At 41.5% G+C, this 19,066-nt stretch overlaps 1 protein-coding gene across 12 annotated transcripts in view; it reads left to right on the plus strand.

The window, feature by feature from the left end:
• atp2b2 (ATPase plasma membrane Ca2+ transporting 2) overlaps positions 1 to 19,066 on the plus strand; it is a 186,452-nt gene that overhangs the window by 52,025 nt on the left and 115,361 nt on the right. For 11 of the 12 annotated variants that reach the window (XR_014202070.1, XM_082156375.1, XM_082156373.1 and 8 more), the window contains exon 1: positions 12,115 to 12,268. The exons of the other annotated variant lie outside the window; for it this stretch is intronic. The gene's annotated coding sequence lies outside the window, so the exon portion shown is untranslated. Of the gene's footprint in view, positions 1 to 12,114; positions 12,269 to 19,066 lie in introns of those variants that run through there. 12 annotated transcript variants of the gene reach the window in all.

Genomic DNA, 19,066 nt, shown 5'->3' on the forward strand with positions numbered 1-19,066 from the left:
TTTTGGAAGTATGACCAACATAAGAATTTTCACCGGAAAATGTCGTCTGAAGAAGCAAGTAACATCCACTTTTGTTCAGACCAACTAAGGGGAAAAAAGCATTGCAGTAAATCGCGCCGATTAAATCTCTGCATTAAATGATTGCTTATCATATCACGTCAAATTATACTTTATTCTCAAATTGTTAATGTTAACAACATCAGCATTGCATGACTACATTTAATGCCCTTCCGATATTTATCCTTGTTTTCGCATGGGCCGGCTGCTCTTTTTCTCTCTGAAGTCTTTCGCGTTTGTTTGGGTGAATCTCCAGTTGTCACTGGTGATTGTCGTTTGAACCTTTCTGGATCCGCCATCAAATTGATTTTTATTATATCAAGTGCTGTGAGAAAAGGCTATAAATCTTCACCTCCAACACCCTCACACTCATTGCCTACTAGCCGAGACTCTTCTTTATGTGTACAGATGTGTCTTTATGTGTACAGATGTGTCTTTATGTGGACAGATGTGACGTAATGACGCAAAGACATGCTCGAATTTCCTGCGGAAATCCACCAGTACTACTGGAATTAAAAACATTATTACAAGCTTACCATTTTGAATCGAGCTACGGCAAGCAGAGAGTTTTGAACACTGGCTGGTGATGTACTTGCTAAAAAAAAAATTTGGGATCATTTTTAACCAAAAAAAGCTACGGACTGCAGCTTTAAGTGCACTTCTTTTTCACAACGTCAGTTCTTCTTCTTCAAAGTCACTATTTGGAAAAGAATCACATGATCGTTCCTATCATATCATATGGTTTCGGGCGAGGCTTTTATTGATGAATTATTCCTTACACACAATGAACTTACAAGTGATCTGAGGCACTTGTTAGTGTTTTTACATAATGCAGATGATGCTTTTGAGAAATGCATAATAGGGAATAAGTACTAGTTACGTATGTGCTACTAACATAAGCTCAGAATCCCGGCGACTGAGAGGAAATGTCTCCAGCAAGGGTCAAGGCAACTGTATGAAGTCACTGCATTTTAAAACTGTCCTTGTGAGCGAAATGAACCCATCCATCTTGCAGTCATGCCTCTGGAGTCCTTGAAGGAAGGATAGTCTGAGTTACACTGGTCAGAGGTCAAGTGCTACCAGAGTAAATGCTGTTGATTGTTTGAGGTATTTTTGGGTTTGCAACCCTGGCTCTCATCGATGCAATTCATCAGAGCAGTAAAACTGTCTTCACAGCACAGTATGCATTTTAATGACTTTTTCGACATCAGAGAGGGATGGAAAATCATACAGATGTTGATGCTTTGTCAACAGCAGATGCAGTGAAAGCGCTATTAGTAATTAGAATGAAATAGTCTAGATGTGTGTTAATGAATATGTGCCATATGTTCGTATCCTCTTTTCAGGTACAGTACGTATGGAAATATAACAGTGTAACTGAACCCTCAGTGTAACTAGATTAAAAAAACATTGTCAACGCAAACTTTAATGTTGGCTGAGAAAGCTTAAAGTATGAAGATTTTGAAGGCAGTGCAGAAAAACAGATGCTTTAGCTCATTGCTAGCGCGTTTTAAGCATGCACGTTACTCAGCACAGTGCTTGCATGTTTACTAGCATGATTTAACATGTTGTTACAATGTATTAACATGTCACTAACATGATTTAGCATGTTGTTAAAATGTTTCTACCATGAATTAGCATTGCTAGCATGTTTTATCATTGCAAGCATAATTTAACATTGCAAGTATTTTTGTAGCTTGATTTAATACATTGCTAGCATGTTTTTGCATGTTTCCTGAATGAATTAACACAATGCTAACATGTGAACATAATATAACACTTTGTAAGCATGTTTCTAGCATGACTTAGCAAAATCCTAAAATGTTTGAACATGTTGCTAGTATTTTTTAGCATGTTTGCAAGCATGATTTAACATAGCATGAATTAGGGCATTGCTTTGAACATATTGTGAACATAATATAGGGCATTGTTAACATGTTCCTAGCATTAATTAACTAATTGCTTACATGTTTTAACATGTTGCTAGTATGTTTTAACATGTTTCTAGCATGATTTAGCACATTGTTAGCATGATTATCATTTCTAGCATGAATTTGGACATTGCTAGCATGCTTTAGCATATTGCTAGTATATTTTTGCATGTTGCTAACATTTGTTTATCACATTGCTACTATGTTTTAGCATGTTGCTAGCATAATTTCACGTGTTACTGGAATTTATTAGGGCATTGCTTTTAACATGTTTTAACATGTCATGAACATAATATAATGAGTTGTTAGCATGTTTCTAGCATGAATTAGCAAATTTCTAACATGTTTTAATATGTTGCTAGTAGGTTTTAGCATGTTGCTAACATGATTTAACACTTACTAGCATGAATTGGGGCATTACTTTTTACATGTGTTAACCAAGCTGCAACCTTCCTGTCTTGAATCCAACACTTAAGTGACTTAAACTGCAGTTCATCGACTGGCCACTAGAGACAGGCTCCAAGAGAGAGTCAATCCCATAGACCTCCATGTTAAAATTCCCAACTTTACAGCAGAAAAAAAACATGTTTACAGCCTGGTGCAAAAAGTGGTTTTGGTCTATATAGCTAATTTTGCCCTTCATGAAAACTGTGAGAGGTGAATTTTTTGTATTACTCATCCGTTTAAATTATATTAAGCCTTAAAGTTCTGCATAATTAAGGGCGTGGCCACTTGAGTGACAGGTGGATTGCCGCTGATGTTAGCCGTTTGTCTGTTAGCGTCACGTCACCTCAGCTAATCCGCCTCGCTGGCCATTTTCATTTTTCCGGGAGTGACGCGCGGCCAAGATGGCGACGGCTGGCTCCGCCCACTTTGAGCTTCAAAAACGCTCTTCAGAAACACTACGAGTGACGTCACACACACCACGCTATACTTATTTACAGTCTATGGGAAAACCACTCTTGATTTTGATCAATCATGCACAGAATGTCTGGTTCACTACATGTTTTACTTTATAACAGAAGATGCCTTCTTTTGTTAATTATTGCATCTGTGAAAGTGTGTTATCAGGCCCCGTCTCAGTGGATTCTAGTGTTAAATGCGTCGTGGTCAGCGTGGCGTACGTGTGCGGTACAGGGTTCAGGGAAGGGTAACAGTCTTTAGGACTCTCTCCAATTAACTAAAACACCAGCACACTCTGGAGAAGCTGTTGAGTTTGTGGCGTGTAAAAGGCTAATAGCTACTGTCGTGACCTCGTGTAGCGACTCTTCTGCATTGGTTCGTGTCGATGTCTCCGTGCATTAGTGCGAGTATGAGCGGCTTCTGAGGAACTCATTACAGGAAGCAGTTCGTATGTGATCACTTATGATTCATACTTCACCTTCAAGCAATGTTTCATTACATAGGCCCGATATTCTTTGCTAAAACATACAATTTTAAAATGCTTGAGTATTGATGCTAAGGAATCAAAGTTTTGAACTAATTCACTGAACTGAAGTATATGTGTGTTCTATGCTTTTTGTGCTTGTATGAATAATATGAAATTATTATGATTATAACACTATTCAGCTAGGATGTCATCCCTAGAAAGCTGCTATTAACCTAGCCTATATATACAGTATAGGCCAAAAGTTTGGACACATTACTATTTTTAATGTTTTTGAAAGAAGTTTCTTCTGCTCATCAAGCCTGCATTTATTTTATTTGATCAAAAATACAGAAAAAAAAAGTAATATTGTGATATATTATTACAATTTAAAATAATTGGTTTTCAATTTATTATACTTTAAATGATCATTTATTTCTGTGATGCAAAGCTGAATTTGCCGGATCATTACTCAAGTCTATCACATATTTTTTCATAACCTGTGATACTTTTTTAGAATACTTTGATGAATAAAAAGTAAAAAGAAAAAAAAAAGAAAAAAAAAAGAAGCAAATGTTTTAAAAATAGAAATCTTTTGTAAAAACAATATACACTACTGGTCAGTCATTTGGGGTCAGTAATTTTTTTTCTTTCTTTTTTTGAAATAAATCAATACTTTTATTCAGCAAGGATGTGTTGAAAAATTGTGAAGAAGATTTATATTATTAGAAAATATTTTTTTCTTTTGAATAAATGCAGTTCTTTTTAACCTTTTATTCATCAAATATATTAGGCAGCAGAACTGTTTCCAACACTCATAATAAATCAGAATATTAGAATGATTTCTAAAGGATCATGTGATAGACTGGATGTCACATGTGACACTGAAGACTGGAGTAATGATGCTGAAAATTCAGCTTTGATCACAGAAATAAATGATAATTTAAAGTATAATAAATTGAAAAGCACTGTGAAAATATCACAATATTAAAAAAAAATCTGTATTTTTGATCAAATCAATGCAGGCTTGATGAGCAGAAGAAACTTCTTTCAAAAACATTAAAAATAGTAATGTGTCCAAACTTTTGGCCTGTACTGTATATATACACATAATGTTACTGACCCCAACTTTTAGGTATATAAAGTTAGCTGAAATGGCTATAGTATTTTTATTATAATGTAGTTTAGAAGTGGATTTCATTGTGACAACTAACCCCATTGAGGCATACCGTGACAACATGCCCCACTACTGGTAAAGGTAAATGCATGCGCTATAAAGTGTTGATTGTATTTGTTGTATCTTTGAGCGTTATCTCTGGTTTTAGACCGTCACACATGCACTGATGCACAGACAGCACAGAGGACTGGTTATATATCGTCCGGGACGTACTTGTGCACATCTGTCTTGTGTTGGATTGAGTTTCCTTGCGTTCAGCACACGTCTCTGATGCTTCACATGTGGGTGTGTTGAGCAGGAGATGTGAAGCTGAGATCCTAATTTAGCCCAGCGCTGTATGATTCAGCTGAAATGTGTCGAGGTGCAGCTCAAATCAGGCTCACGATAAATAAAATACACCTCGCTCTCCAATAATAGCCTGTGACATGAGGAACATGTGCCATTGTTGAAGCCAGAGGCCACGGAAAAATCATTTGGATTAGTGGATTTATAATTATTTTCCTAGTTTTAGATTCTATACTATTAGCCGTTCATGGAGAACACGTTTCTGCGGTTAATTCAACGGCAAAGCTCTAGAGACACGTTCTTTAAAGGTTGATTGTGTCTTAATTTGAGCACTTAAGTGTGTCATGTGCAAAAAACTGCAAAAGACTTACGTACAGTCAAAAACATCTGTGTAGTGTGTGTTTAACCCTTGGGCTGTGTTGAAAACGCTCTAACACTCGTGGGGCCATATTTTAACGATCTGAAACGCAAGTATCAAATGTGAAACGCAAGTAACTTTGTGGGCGGATCTCGACGCAAAACTAAAATGTGTTGGTCTGAAGTAGCTTCATTACTCATAGGTGGGGTTTGGGCGTAACGTGAAATAAACCAATCAGAGCGTCATCTCACATTCCCTTTAAGAGCAGGAGCGCTTGTTCCATGGCGGGAGCTATTATAACGGCGGATTTGCCAGACGCACGCCAGGAGCGGTTCACAGCCGAGGAGACCGACGTTCTCGTCAGGGCCGTAAAACACAGAGAAGTGACATTGGGGATGGAGAAACACACCCAGATTAGCTAATTTGGGTAAATGTGTAAGCTAGATTTATGCCTATTTTTTAACATCTTCATGGACACTACAATGATTTCCCTCGTGTGGAATTTTTTTCCTTGTAATAATGTATGGTTTTCTAAAAATGTGAACTGCTGTGTCTGTGTAGATGAGAGAAGCAAAGTGTGTGTGTGTTGTGCACACGCTACATTATGGCCAAGCATGCGCTCTTAAAATAGCCTCTGAATAACGCGCCGCTGACTTTAGACTAGGTTTCTCCTGGTCTATGGCGGAATTGTTTTCTGAAACTGCAAAATAGCACCAGGGAACGTTTGCGCCGGAACAAGCCTCCTCTCTTCGCTGAACCGCCCCCGGGAGCGCAAGTTCATTCCCTAATTTACCGACGTGCGTCTGTGGAGGGAAAAGTCCGCTGTGCGTCGGTGTACAAAGTCAATTGCGCCGGGTGCGAGATAGGGCCCATGGTGTTCCCGGTCAAAAATCAACAGCCTGCCAAAAATTGCTGATCAATCTCTCGTTATGCTACCGTATCAGCAAATATTGGATTACAATTTTTTTCAGCTTGTTTTCTTTCAATTGTACAGGTTTTGTATTCATTTTTGGAACTGATAAATCATAGGCCTCAGTAAAGTCAGTAAATTTTATTCCAACGCAATAACATTAACTAGCATTTTCGGGTTCATTCAAAATGACCCGAACACAACATAAGGGTTAAAACAATTAAAAACACGTTCTGTGTGAACAGCCCCTTATGCTGCTGCTATTTTTCTTATAGTAAAAGTGAATGGCGATTATTACTCCAGAATCCTTTCATCCATCCATAAGTCGACAGCATTGCTGAGTATTTCCTCCTTAAAACTGCAGTGAACCAAAGACAGTCTCAAAAACACGCTTTGAAATCGCTGGTGTTTCTGACGTCACAAACTACCTTGTAACCAATCAGATCAACGTGTGATCGTCAACCAGTGGATCTCTGAGCTGAGTGAGTGAGTGGAGGCGGGGCTCATTTGCATATTCATAGAGCCGCGCATACTAAATGAGGCGAGGGTGTCAAGTTACATTCAAGATATTTTAAGGCATGAAAACATTTATTTTCAAGGAAAAAACTTTTAAATATGTAATTTTGGTGATCAAAGATGAGTTTTAAGAGATACAGTTATTAACTACAGGGAGACTTTAATGTATAGAACACATTTTTATTACCTCTAAACCTCTTCTTGAGTCGGAGTCTTGGCCTAACGCTTTTTTTGCGATGAGCACTTTAGTATTTGTATGGCTTCTGAATGAAGACATTGGTAGATTTTGAAGATCTGAGTATTGTGCGTCGGCTTTTATTCTCTTAAACTATTTGAAATGTGAACGCAGTGTCTTCTCACACACATGTGGACACATTGAGCCCCGGTGCACAGGTTTGAGTCTGTCCTCTCCGTCTCTTCATCTCTCGAGGGCTTTGCTGCACTGCAGTATTGATATGCGGGGGCGTCCCGATTCACAGGCACACACTCCATCTGTCCTGCAGCAGAACACACACTCACACACTCATCCCGTCTGTGGGTCATGAGGACATGATCAGTTTGATATTGTCACGCTGGGTTGCAGGAAGGCAGACGAAGAAGATAACTTCCAATACAAAGATTTATTTACAGTCCAGAAGACAGGCTAACAGGTTGAGCAACACACACTCACACACAACGGTGATCGGACACAGAATAACTGTGAGGGAACAACTTAGCAAATACAAATGTGACCCTGGATCACGTCACCAGTCACGAGTCACACGGGTATATTTGTGGCAATAGCCAACAATACATTGTATGGGTCAAAATTATCCATTTTTCTTTTATGTCGTAAATCATTAGGATATTCAGTAAAGATCATGTTCCATGAAGATATTTTGTAAATTTCCTACCGTAAATATATCAAACATGTATTTGTGTGAGTGAATGCTGCACAATCGTGATCATAAATGAACAACTTTAAAGGAGATTTTCTCAATGTTTTGATTTTTTTGCACCCTCAGATTCCAGATTTACAATAGTTGTATCTCGGCCAAATATTGTCCTATACATATCCACCATACATCACTGGAAATCTTATTTATTCAGCTTTCATATGATGTATAAATCTCAATTTCAAAATATTGACCCATGTGACTGGTTTTGTGGTCCAGGGTCACAAACGAGGATGATTAATAGAACGCAGCGGTCACATATGAACTAATAATGAGGAGCGGGGAAACTGAACAAACACATGATGAACATGAAAATAAACTAGAAGTCCATGATGAGGAAACTAGGCTGAACATGACAGATGTGACGCTCAGACACGTAGAGCTTTGCATTCTGGACCTCGACCTGATGAAGACCGATGATGAAGGCTCTCTGAGTGTTTAAGATTAACTATAGGACTGTCAGTTACAAACAGAATGAATGAGTTACACGGCTGCTGAACAATTAATCCCATATATTTGTATTTTTTTGTTATGACATGTAATTTGTATCGTGGCATATATAAGGAATTGTATAAGGAATTTCGGTAACACTTTATAATAAGGTTCATTATTTAACATTAATGTATTTACTAACATGAACTAACAATGAGCAATACATTTGTTACTGTATTTATTCATCTTTATTAATGTTAGTTAATAAAAATGCAGCTGTTCATTGTTTGTTCATGTTAGTTCACAGTGCATTAACTAATGTTAACTAAACCTTTGATTTAATTACGTATTAGTAAATGTTGAAATTAATATTAACTAAGATTAATAAATGCTGTAGAAATATTGCTTATTCTTAGTTCATGTTAACTAAGGTAGTGAACTAATGTTAACTAATGAACCGTATTGTAAAGTGTTACCGGTTTTTGAAAGAAGTCTCTTCTGATCACCAAATCTGCATTTATTTGTTCAAAAATGTTCTGAATGAGTATATGATAAACTGTAATTTATTCCTGTGATTTTCAGCACCATTACTCCAGTCTTCAGTGTCACATGATCCTTCAGAAAACATTATAATATGATGATTTGCTGCTCATGAAACATTTATGATTAATATCAGTGTTGAAAACTGTTGTGCTGATTCAGATTTTTGTGGAAACCGTGATACTTTTTTCAGCTCAAAAGAACAGCTTTTATGTTACGTAGAAATCTTTTGCAACATTAGAAATGTCTTTACCTTCACTTTTGATCAATTGAATGTGTCCTTGATGAATGAATGCATACATCACTAGTGTACAGACCGCATCGATCGTGTTGTTTTGAAGACGGCGTTCCGGTTCATCCTGTTGTGCTCGAGGTTCTGGATTAGGTCTGAGATCATGATTAAATGGGTTATTTTTCCATAAATAGAATTTACACATCAAATCAATAATCCTTGGACATCCAGCTCATATTCCGCATCCTCGTGACTCTTACCGGCTGGTGAATTCGACAGACCCAGTTTACTGTGACGTGAGACACCTGTAATTGATAAGCAGGATTGGCTCATGCATCACTCGAGTCCCGTGAGGAAGTGTGTTTCAAAACACCCTTGAGTTCGACTGAAGTGAAGCTGTGTGTGTGTGTGTGTGTGTGTGTGTGTGTGTGTGTGTGTGTTCCAGCTTCACCATATTTCAGGGACAGATCTGTACACAGAAGTAAACATCAAACACAATCTCCTTCTGGGGGCGTCCTCATTTGTAAAGACAGTATAGAGATAAAGTAAATAAAACACTTTTTGCAGAAAACAAATGCAGAAACTTTGATTCTCTTTAACTCTGTTAAGGGCGATTATTTATTACTAGATGTGTATAATATATAATTCTATGGTATGTCACCATTTAGATACAATAGCAGTGTCTTTTCATCCATCCATCCATCCATCCAATCCATCCATCCATCCATCCATCCATCCATCCATCCATCCATCCATCCATCCATCCATCCATCCAATCCATCCATCCATCCATCCATCCATCCATCCATCCATCCATCCATCCATCCATCCATCCATCCATCCATCCATCCATCCATCCATCCATCCATCCATCCATCCATCCATCCATCCATCCATCCATCCATCCATCCATCCATCCATCCATCCATCCATCCATCCATCCATCCATCCAATTCACATTTATTTGTATAGCGCTTTTCATAATACACATCGTTTCAAAGCAGCTTTACATAAAGTGCATGAGTCCACATTACAGTTTAGAGTGTTCTGATATCAGAGGAAACTGTCTTAGTTATTTCAGAAATGTACATATACAAATCACAGTTAGCTAAAAATGTACTAATTTAAACAACGTAATAATTTAAGTCAGAAACAAGAGTTTCTTGTTTGTTAACAAATGATCCAAATCCATCCATCATCAGTGTTGAAGAGTATAGCTAAATACAAGTAGTGACGCTACTAACTTAAAGGGGTGGTTGATTATGATTTGACTTTTCTAACTGTAGTTAGTGTGTAATGTTGCTGTTTGAGCGTAAACAACATCTGCAAAGTTACAACGCTCAAAGTTCAAAGCAAAGGGAGATATTTGCTTTTAAAGAAATCGCTTTTTAAGGACTACAACAAACGGCTGGTAGAGACTACACCACATTCCTCCCGGGTTAGTGACATCACCAACCCTAAAATTTACATAAACCCCGCCCCCAGAACACGCAGTCCATGTTGAGAAGAGGAAAAGTTGTTGAAGTCGAGCACATTTGTGAGTCAGCTCAAACTGGAGCATCCGTCTTTACACATGCAATAGAAAGTCACTCTGTGTGCATCTCACAACAGTTCCTATTCATGGGTTTCATCAGGTCCCTTTCCACAGGTGTATTAATCAAGCACAATGCAGTCTGCATTCATAATCTAGGTGCTTGATTTTATACACCTGTGGAAAGGGACCTGATGAAACCCATGAATACAGCGATCTATAGATTATCATGACAGACTATGCTAATTGAAGATAGTTAACTACACATAAGCTACATAAATTCATCAACTAACCATTCAGAGACGTCCTGTTGCTTCTACGTGTTGTCACTTCTTCTTGAGTCTCTCCATCTTTGTCTGACTCCGGTTTAAACATAAAAGACTAAAAGTTTTTGACATTTTCAGTCCATGTGTGTGTGAGGTAAAAGGACACGAGCTCTTGAAGCTCCGCCCCCTGTGCCGGGAGCAGCAGCTCATTTGCATTGAAAGGGACAGACACAGAACCGGTGCGTTTTTGCTCACCCTCAAAAAGTGACAACTTTAACATGCTATATAAAAATATCTGTGGGGTATTTTGAGCTAAAGCTCCACACACACATTTTTCAGTGGCTTGACAGCAACTTAGATGCTTTTCCAGTGGCTAACTACTTTTTCAGCAAGTAGCGGTGTAGCGATGAACAAATCATTAAAGCAGAGCAGCGTCTTCTCATTACATCACAAACTAAAATTGTGCATTATCTATTTTAATGACACGCATCTTTAGAGTTCACTGAGAAGAGATCGGCTGATGATCATGTGAGTTGATATTTCATGACATAGACTTCAAGAAGATACATGTGAATAATAGCCTTTTTAAATTAATTATTCGGCTTTATTGCACTTTTATCAAATGTCTATATCTGATTCAATTACAATGACCTGTCATAGTTTACTCTGTCCCGCCACAGGTTTATTTTGCACCTAAAGTATCACTAATGTTGTGTTTGGCTCCATTGCTTTGGCAAAGCATCTGTCAATCGAACAAAAAACGAAATGGCGATAGTCTGGTGCACTTCTCTCTGATTCAAGAGGTCGTGTTGGGTTTCAGAGCGAAGCGTTCTGTGTGACTCATGATGTGCGTCTCAAAGTGGCTCCGTTCACTGTAAATGCATCCATCCATCCATCCATCCATCCATCCATCCATCCATCCATCCATCCATCCATCCATCCATCCATCCATCCATCCATCCAAAACACAACATTAGTGATATTTTACTACACGGCTACACCGCTACTTGCTGAAACAGTAGTTAGCTACTGGAAAAGCAACTAAGCTGCTGTCAAGCCTCTGAAGAAATGTAAAGTTAGTAGCGTCACTACTTGTTGTTGGCTATACTCTTCAACACTAATGATGGATGGATTTGGATCATTTGTTAACCAACAAGTATTCATTGCTTCAATGAGCTCTTGTTTCTGACTTAAATTATTAAATAGTTAAAATAAGTAAATTTTTTGCTAACTGTGATTTGTATATGTACATTTCTGAAATACATAACTAAGACAGTCTCCTGTAAAGCTGCTTTGAAACGATGTGTATTGTGAAAAGCGCTATACAAATTCTATCTATCTATCTATCTATCTATCTATCTATCTATCTATCTATCTATCTATCTATCTATCTATCTATCTATCTATCTATCTATCTGTCTCTCTGAGTGTTTCTCATTCCCATCTCTTCATGTCTCTTTCTCTTTCTGTGTGTTCTGCAGGGTTCAGCCCTCCCTTTACCTCACTCTCCTTTACTTTCCATCTCTCTCTCTCCCTCTCACTCTCCCTCTCTCTCTCTCTCTCGCTTTCTCTCTCTCCCTCTCTCTCTCTCTCTCTCTCCCTCTCTCTCTCTGTCAGTGTGTTGTGTCGTACGGTTGAGTCTGTGTTTGCGTCTCTCAGTACAGATGCTGAAGGGTGATTACTCTTCTCTGAGACTCACGGCATTGTGGATTTGACATGATCGTCTGGTTCAGTAAGTAAAACTCACCTCTGCTTCTAGAACCGCTTCATTTGACAGTTAATGCATGTTTGCGTCTCTGTGGCGTTCGGGAACACGGAGCAGCTGTGCCGAAGCGCATGTGTCCTTCACACGCAGAAGGTTGGCACGCTGGCAGGTGGGGACGCATTGGGTTTCATGCTGTCTTAAATGATCTCCTGACCAGTGTGTCACGGCTGTTTTCTCTAGCATTGGAAGCTCCAGTTACAGTTGAATGGGATTATGTCAAAGCTCTCTTGCATGGGTGCCCTCAGATACGCCTGAGCACAGACAGATTTAGCTGGGGACAGTTTCCGACCCGCTGTTGTTGAGTTCGACCTCTTCAGAATGAGTGTAAAGTTTGTTGTGTGGATGTAGGTTTCTCAGATCGTGTTCAGAGGACACATGGCGGTGACCTCCAGAGTCGTAGCTTCACTGCGACAAAACTGTGTTTTTGGATGCGCTGTGTAAGAACACGAGGGGGATCTCGTCCGTACCGAAGTCAGCAGATCCTCATTAATATGTCAGTTTCATAGCTGGTGATATAGCATGTACTATTACAGAGAATACTTGTTTTTAATATAACTTACAGTCAAACCAAAAATTATTCAGACACCATATATCATTTTTGATCATATTTTTTTACTAGTGGGTACAGGACACTATAGTTCATTTATGTTAGTTAGGATAGCAAGGTGTCTGAATAATGTTTGGTTTGACTGTACATGTTGAAAAAAAAGTGATATATATATATATATATATATATATATATATATATATATATATGTACCGTTTCATAGCTGAAATATGTCATGGTCATATAGCATGTACTATTACAGAGAATACTTGTTATTAATATAATATACATGTTGAAGATGTTTTGTATGTAAAGGTTATGTAAGTTTCAGACGGCGTTTATCTCGCGCAGTAGGTGTCATATGCACAAGTGCTCAGCTGTAAATGTGTGTCTGCTGTAATGACTGCATAAGTTGCTGTGGATCATCCTTCATCGTGCCGGCAGCGAGATGCTCGCTCATTACCGCTGCGTGTGTGTGTGTGTGCGTGTTTGATTGCATCTGTAGGGGATCAGGTTATGCTTGTTGCATTCTGATGCGTCATGTGCCGGACGTTCATGAGCCCACTGCTGGGTTACGACACACACTCGCCGAGCCCACAGCTGGGTTACGACACACACTCCCCTATCCCACAGCTGGGTTACGACACACACTCGCCGAGCCCACAGCTGGGTTACGACACACATTCATCGAGCCCATAGCTGGGTTACGACACACACTCGCCGAGCCCACAGCTGGGTTACGACACACACTCCCCTATCCCACAGCTGGGTTACGACACACATTCATCGAGCCCATAGCTGGGTTACGACACACACTTCCCGAGCCCATAGCTGGGTTACGACACACACTCATCGAGCCCATAGCTGGGTTACGACACACACTTCCCGAGCCCACAGCTGGGTTACGACACACACTTCCCGAGCCCATAGCTGGGTTACGACACACACTCATCGAGCCCATAGCTGGGTTACGACACACACTTCCCGAGCCCACAGCTGGGTTACGACACACACTCATCGAGCCCACAGCTGGGTTACGACACACACTCATCGAGCCCACAGCTGGGTTACGACACACACTTCCAGAGCCCGCAGCTGGGTTATGACACACACTCATCGAGCCCACAGCTGGGTTACGACACACTCTTCCAGAGCCCGCAGCTGGGTTATGACACACACTCATCGAGCCCATAGCTGGGTTACGACACACACTTCCAGAGCCCGCAGCTGGGTTACGACACAAACTTCCAGAGCCCGAAGCTGGGTTACGACACACACTCATCGAGCCCACAGCTGGGTTACGACACACACTCATCGAGCCCATAGCTGGGTTACGACACACACTTCCCGAGCCCATAGCTGCGTTACGACACACACTCGCCGAGCCCACAGCTGGGTTACGACACACACTCGCCGAGCCCACAGCTGGGTTACGACACACACTCATCGAGCCCATAGCTGGGTTACGACACACACTCCCCTATCCCACAGCTGGGTTACGACACACACTTCCCGAGCCCACAGCTGGGTTACGACACACACTCATCGAGCCCATAGCTGGGTTACGACACACACTTCCCGAGCCCATAGCTGGGTTACGACACACACTCATCGAGCCCATAGCTGGGTTACGACACACTTCCCGAGCCCACAACTGGGTTACGACACACACTCATCGAGCCCATAGCTGGGTTACGACACACACTTCCCGAGCCCACAGCTGGGTTACGACACACACTCATCGAGCCCATAGCTGGGTTACGACACACACTCATCGAGCCCATAGCTGGGTTACGACACACACTTCCAGAGCCCGCAGCTGGGTTATGACACACACTCATTGAGCCCATAGCTGGGTTACGACACACACTCATCGAGCCCACAGCTGGGTTACGAAACACACTTTCAGAGCCCGCAGCTGGGTTATGACACACACTTCCCGAGCCCACAGCTGGGTTACGACACACACTCATCGAGCCCGTAGCTGGGTTACGACACACACTCATCGAGCCCGTAGCTGGGTTACGACACACACTTCCCGAGCCCACAGCTGGGTTACGACACACACTCATCGAGCCGTAGCTGGGTTACGACACACACTCATAGAGCCCATAGCTGGGTTACGACACACACTTCCAGAGCCCACAGCTGGGTTATGACACACACTCATTGAGCCCATAGCTGGGTTACGACACATACTTCCCGAGCCCGCAGCTGGGTTACGACACACACTCATCGAGCCCATAGCTGGGTTACAACACACACTTCCCAAGCCCGCAGCTGGGTTACGACACACACTCATCGAGCCCATAGCTGGGTTACGACACACACTTCCAGAGTCCACAGCTGGGTTACGACACACTCATCGAGCCCATAGCTGGGTTACGACACACACTCATCGAGCCCATAGCTGGGTTACGACACACACTTCCAGAGTCCACAGCTGGGTTACGACACACTCATCGAGCCCACAGCTGGGTTACGACACACACTCATCGAGCCCATAGCTGGGTTACGACAGACTCATCGAGCCCATAGCTGGGTTACGACACACACTCATCGAGCCCACAGCTGGGTTACGACACACACTCATCAAGCCCATAGCTGGGTTACGACACACACTTCCCGAGCCCATAGCTGGGTTACGACACACACTCATCGAGCCCATAGCTGGGTTACGACACACACTTCCCGAGCCCACAGCTGGGTTACGACACACACTCATTGAGCCCATAGCTGGGTTACGACACACACTCATCGAGCCCACAGCTGGGTTACGACACACACTTCCAGAGCCCACAGCTGGGTTACGACACACACTTCCCGAGCCCACAGCTGGGTTATGACACACACTCATCGAGCCCATAGCTGGGTTACGACACACACTTCCCGAGCCCATAGCTGGGTTACGACACACACTCGCCGAGCCCACAGCTGGGTTACGACACACACTTCCCTATCCCACAGCTGGGTTACGACACACACTCGCCGAGCCCACAGCTGGGTTGCGACACACACTTCCAGAGCCCATAGCTGGGTTACGACACACTCGCCGAGCCCACAGCTGGGTTACGACACACACTTCCCGAGCCCACAGCTGGGTTACAACACACACTTCCCGAGCCCATAGCTGGGTTACGACACACTCGCCGAGCCCACAGCTGGGTTACGACACACACTTCCCGAGCCCACAGCTGGGTTACAACACACACTTCCAGAGCCCACAGCTGGGTTACGACACACTCGCCGAGCCCACAGCTGGGTTACAACACACACTTCCCGAGCCCACAGCTGGGTTACAACACACACTTCCCGAGCCCACAGCTGGGTTACAACACACACTTCCAGAGCCCACAGCTGGGTTACAACACACACTTCCAGAGCCCACAGCTGGGATACAACACACACTCATCGAGCCGACAGCTGGGTAACGACACACACGCCCTGAGCCCACAGCTGGGTTACGACACACACTCCCGGAGCCCACAGCTGGGTTACGAAACACACTCGACGATCCCACAGCTGGGTTACAACACACACTTCCAGAGCCCACAGCTGGGTTACAACACACACTTCCAGAGCCCACAGCTGGGTTACGACACACACTTCCCGAGCCCACAGCTGGGTTATGACACACACTACTCGATCCCACCGACCCCACAGCTGGGTTACGACACACACTCCACTAGCTGGGTTACGACACACACTTCCCGATCACACAGCTGGGTTACGACTAGAGGTCTGCACAGGCTTTGAACTTAAGCCCGAACCCGGCCCGTACCCGAAATCATTTAACTCGACCCGACCCGACTCAACCATTACTGCTATATTTGTTGAAACTCTTTTCTCTCAGTGTCTGAAACGGTTCGATCAAGGATTCAGTCTCTCTAAACTCCGCCTCTCTGAGAGCTCTCTGCTCTGATTGTTCAGAAACCAAACGCTCATTATCATATCTGAATCTCAGCTCTTGATCACAGTGATACGAACAGTAACGATAGCGTGGGTTTTACCGTATCAATCTCATCAAAGTGGAATTGCTTTGTCTGCAGAAAACAGCGTCTTCTCCACATGAACAACACAAACCAAACTCTTCCAGTCTCAGATAAACTACAGTGATTGAGGGCGGAGCTAAGAGACGCTGTTTAGCAAATCAAGACCAGAGGCGGGCATTATGCAAATTAGTTACAAACCTATGCAGATTCAGCATGAAGTGAGACTAAAATTATTGACGACTCATTTCAGTTCAGAATCACTTCTTATTTTTGGGAGACAAAAACTCCATTTATCTGCACTTTTAACTTTGTAGACCTTTTACATTCACATAGTAAATTATCAGGACTCCTTTAATATCAGGTAGATGTTTGAAGGCTCTGGTGCTCATGCTTTTGCTTGTCCACTATCCTGCATTACGTCACCAAAAGGAGGACTTGGGACCCAAGGGTTTAGGGCAGTATTTGGGACACAAGCAGTTTGTGTAATGCTATTAAAATGAGCTGTTGCCAACTTCTCTAACTAAAACTCAAGCAGATTTAGAGCAGGTAAATGTACAACTGCAAAATGAAAAGCCTGTCATCATTTACTCACCCGAAAACCATATTTTAGCCAGTAATGCTGAAAGTACAGTATCATAAAAGTATGTAGTTAATGCTATCAGTCTGTCCACACCGAACACAAAAGCCACCATGTGACGTGTTCAGTAGAGACAGTGGTAATGTGTGTTTGTGACAGTCCTTCAGCTGTTTTTAGCGTTTACAGTAACAGGCTACTTTTTTCAGTGGTGTAACATAACAAAACATTGTTTTTTTTGTCATATTGAGTTGTTCCCGCAGTTTTACAGCCAAACAACCTGAGGCAATAAAAAACAAGCTCTCTTTAACTTCTCTCTCTCTCTCTCTCTTGTTGGGAAAGTCCAGACCATTCATTTTATCAAACTATAACATATTTAAAAACAAATGCACTTCTCAGTAAACTACTCTTGACTGTAGTTGAACTACTTTAAATGATGAGTATCTTATATTTAGATATGGTTTCAAAGCAGCTTCCCAACATTGATTAAAGGAGTCAATTTTTATAATGTCCTCCGATGCCCACTTATAATGATAGCAACATATTTACATAAAAAAATAAGTAATAAGTAATAAGCTATTTTCTATCCTCTCTTTGAAACAGTGCATTTTGATAGACGTGCCGCCGCATTCAAGACTTGGAAGTAAACGCCCACTGCTATGATTGGGTAACGGTTTTGCATATTGAAATAATTGTCAATGTCCCCGCCATTACACGTGTGGAATTGTTTTGAAAAATAATACAATACAAAATTAAATTTTGTTTAAAAAAAAGGCAACCGCTGAAATTCAGCCACTCATGTTTGAGCCAATCCTGTATCAGAAGAAAACAATCCTAAACCTCAAATATCAAGGAGACTCTATTCTGAGACGGTAATTAATCATCTTTATTTATATTTATTCCTTATGTATTTGTGATGCATTTTATTATATTAAATCAGTCACTGCATCACTGCATCATCTTTTATTTTCAGTCTCTCTGCGTCGAACTGTGTCATGTTTAAAAACAAATCTGCAGTAAAACGAAGCGAACAAAGGAACAGCGTCTTACTGACGCGATTTGGCAATTTATTAAAAATAGTTCATTTAACAGTTAGGATCACAAGGAGCGCAATGCAAAAAAAATTATTGTAATCCTCAGAGGCGTCTCTATGTTATTTTGCTGGAGTAATCCTGTGTTGGAGTCTCTCTCTCGTATTTACTACTAAATGACATTTGCAAATCGGTGGGCGGGGCTTAAGAGTCAATGATGTAGAAGTGGGCGTCGATCTTCTTCCTCTCTGTGATGTCATACTGAGACAAACTCCGAAACGAGTCCTTTTGGCAGCTTGGTTCCAGTAAAAGCTGTTTTTGGACTAATGAGGAAGTTTTGAGATATTTTTCTCTAACAATTTCCAAAGTAATGTTAATATTGATTTTTCACAGCTGTTTGCTTGTGTTTTGTTGTATTATACAGTTATATAAAAGGGATGGTTCGGAGTAAAATCAACCTAGGGTCCTTTGCACCAAGACCTCGAGCCAAACACCCCCCAGAAGCTTTTTTCCCCTTGGTCGGACATTATTAAAGTTTGAGCTTATTTAGAGATATCAGCTGGATGGTTTACTGCAGGCGCAAATGGATCCAAGGTTGTATCCCGTAAATTAATCCACTAA

This window comes from Leuciscus leuciscus (genome assembly GCF_965113295.1).
Source record: "Leuciscus leuciscus genome assembly, chromosome: 23".
NCBI lineage: Eukaryota > Metazoa > Chordata > Actinopteri > Cypriniformes > Leuciscidae > Leuciscus > Leuciscus leuciscus.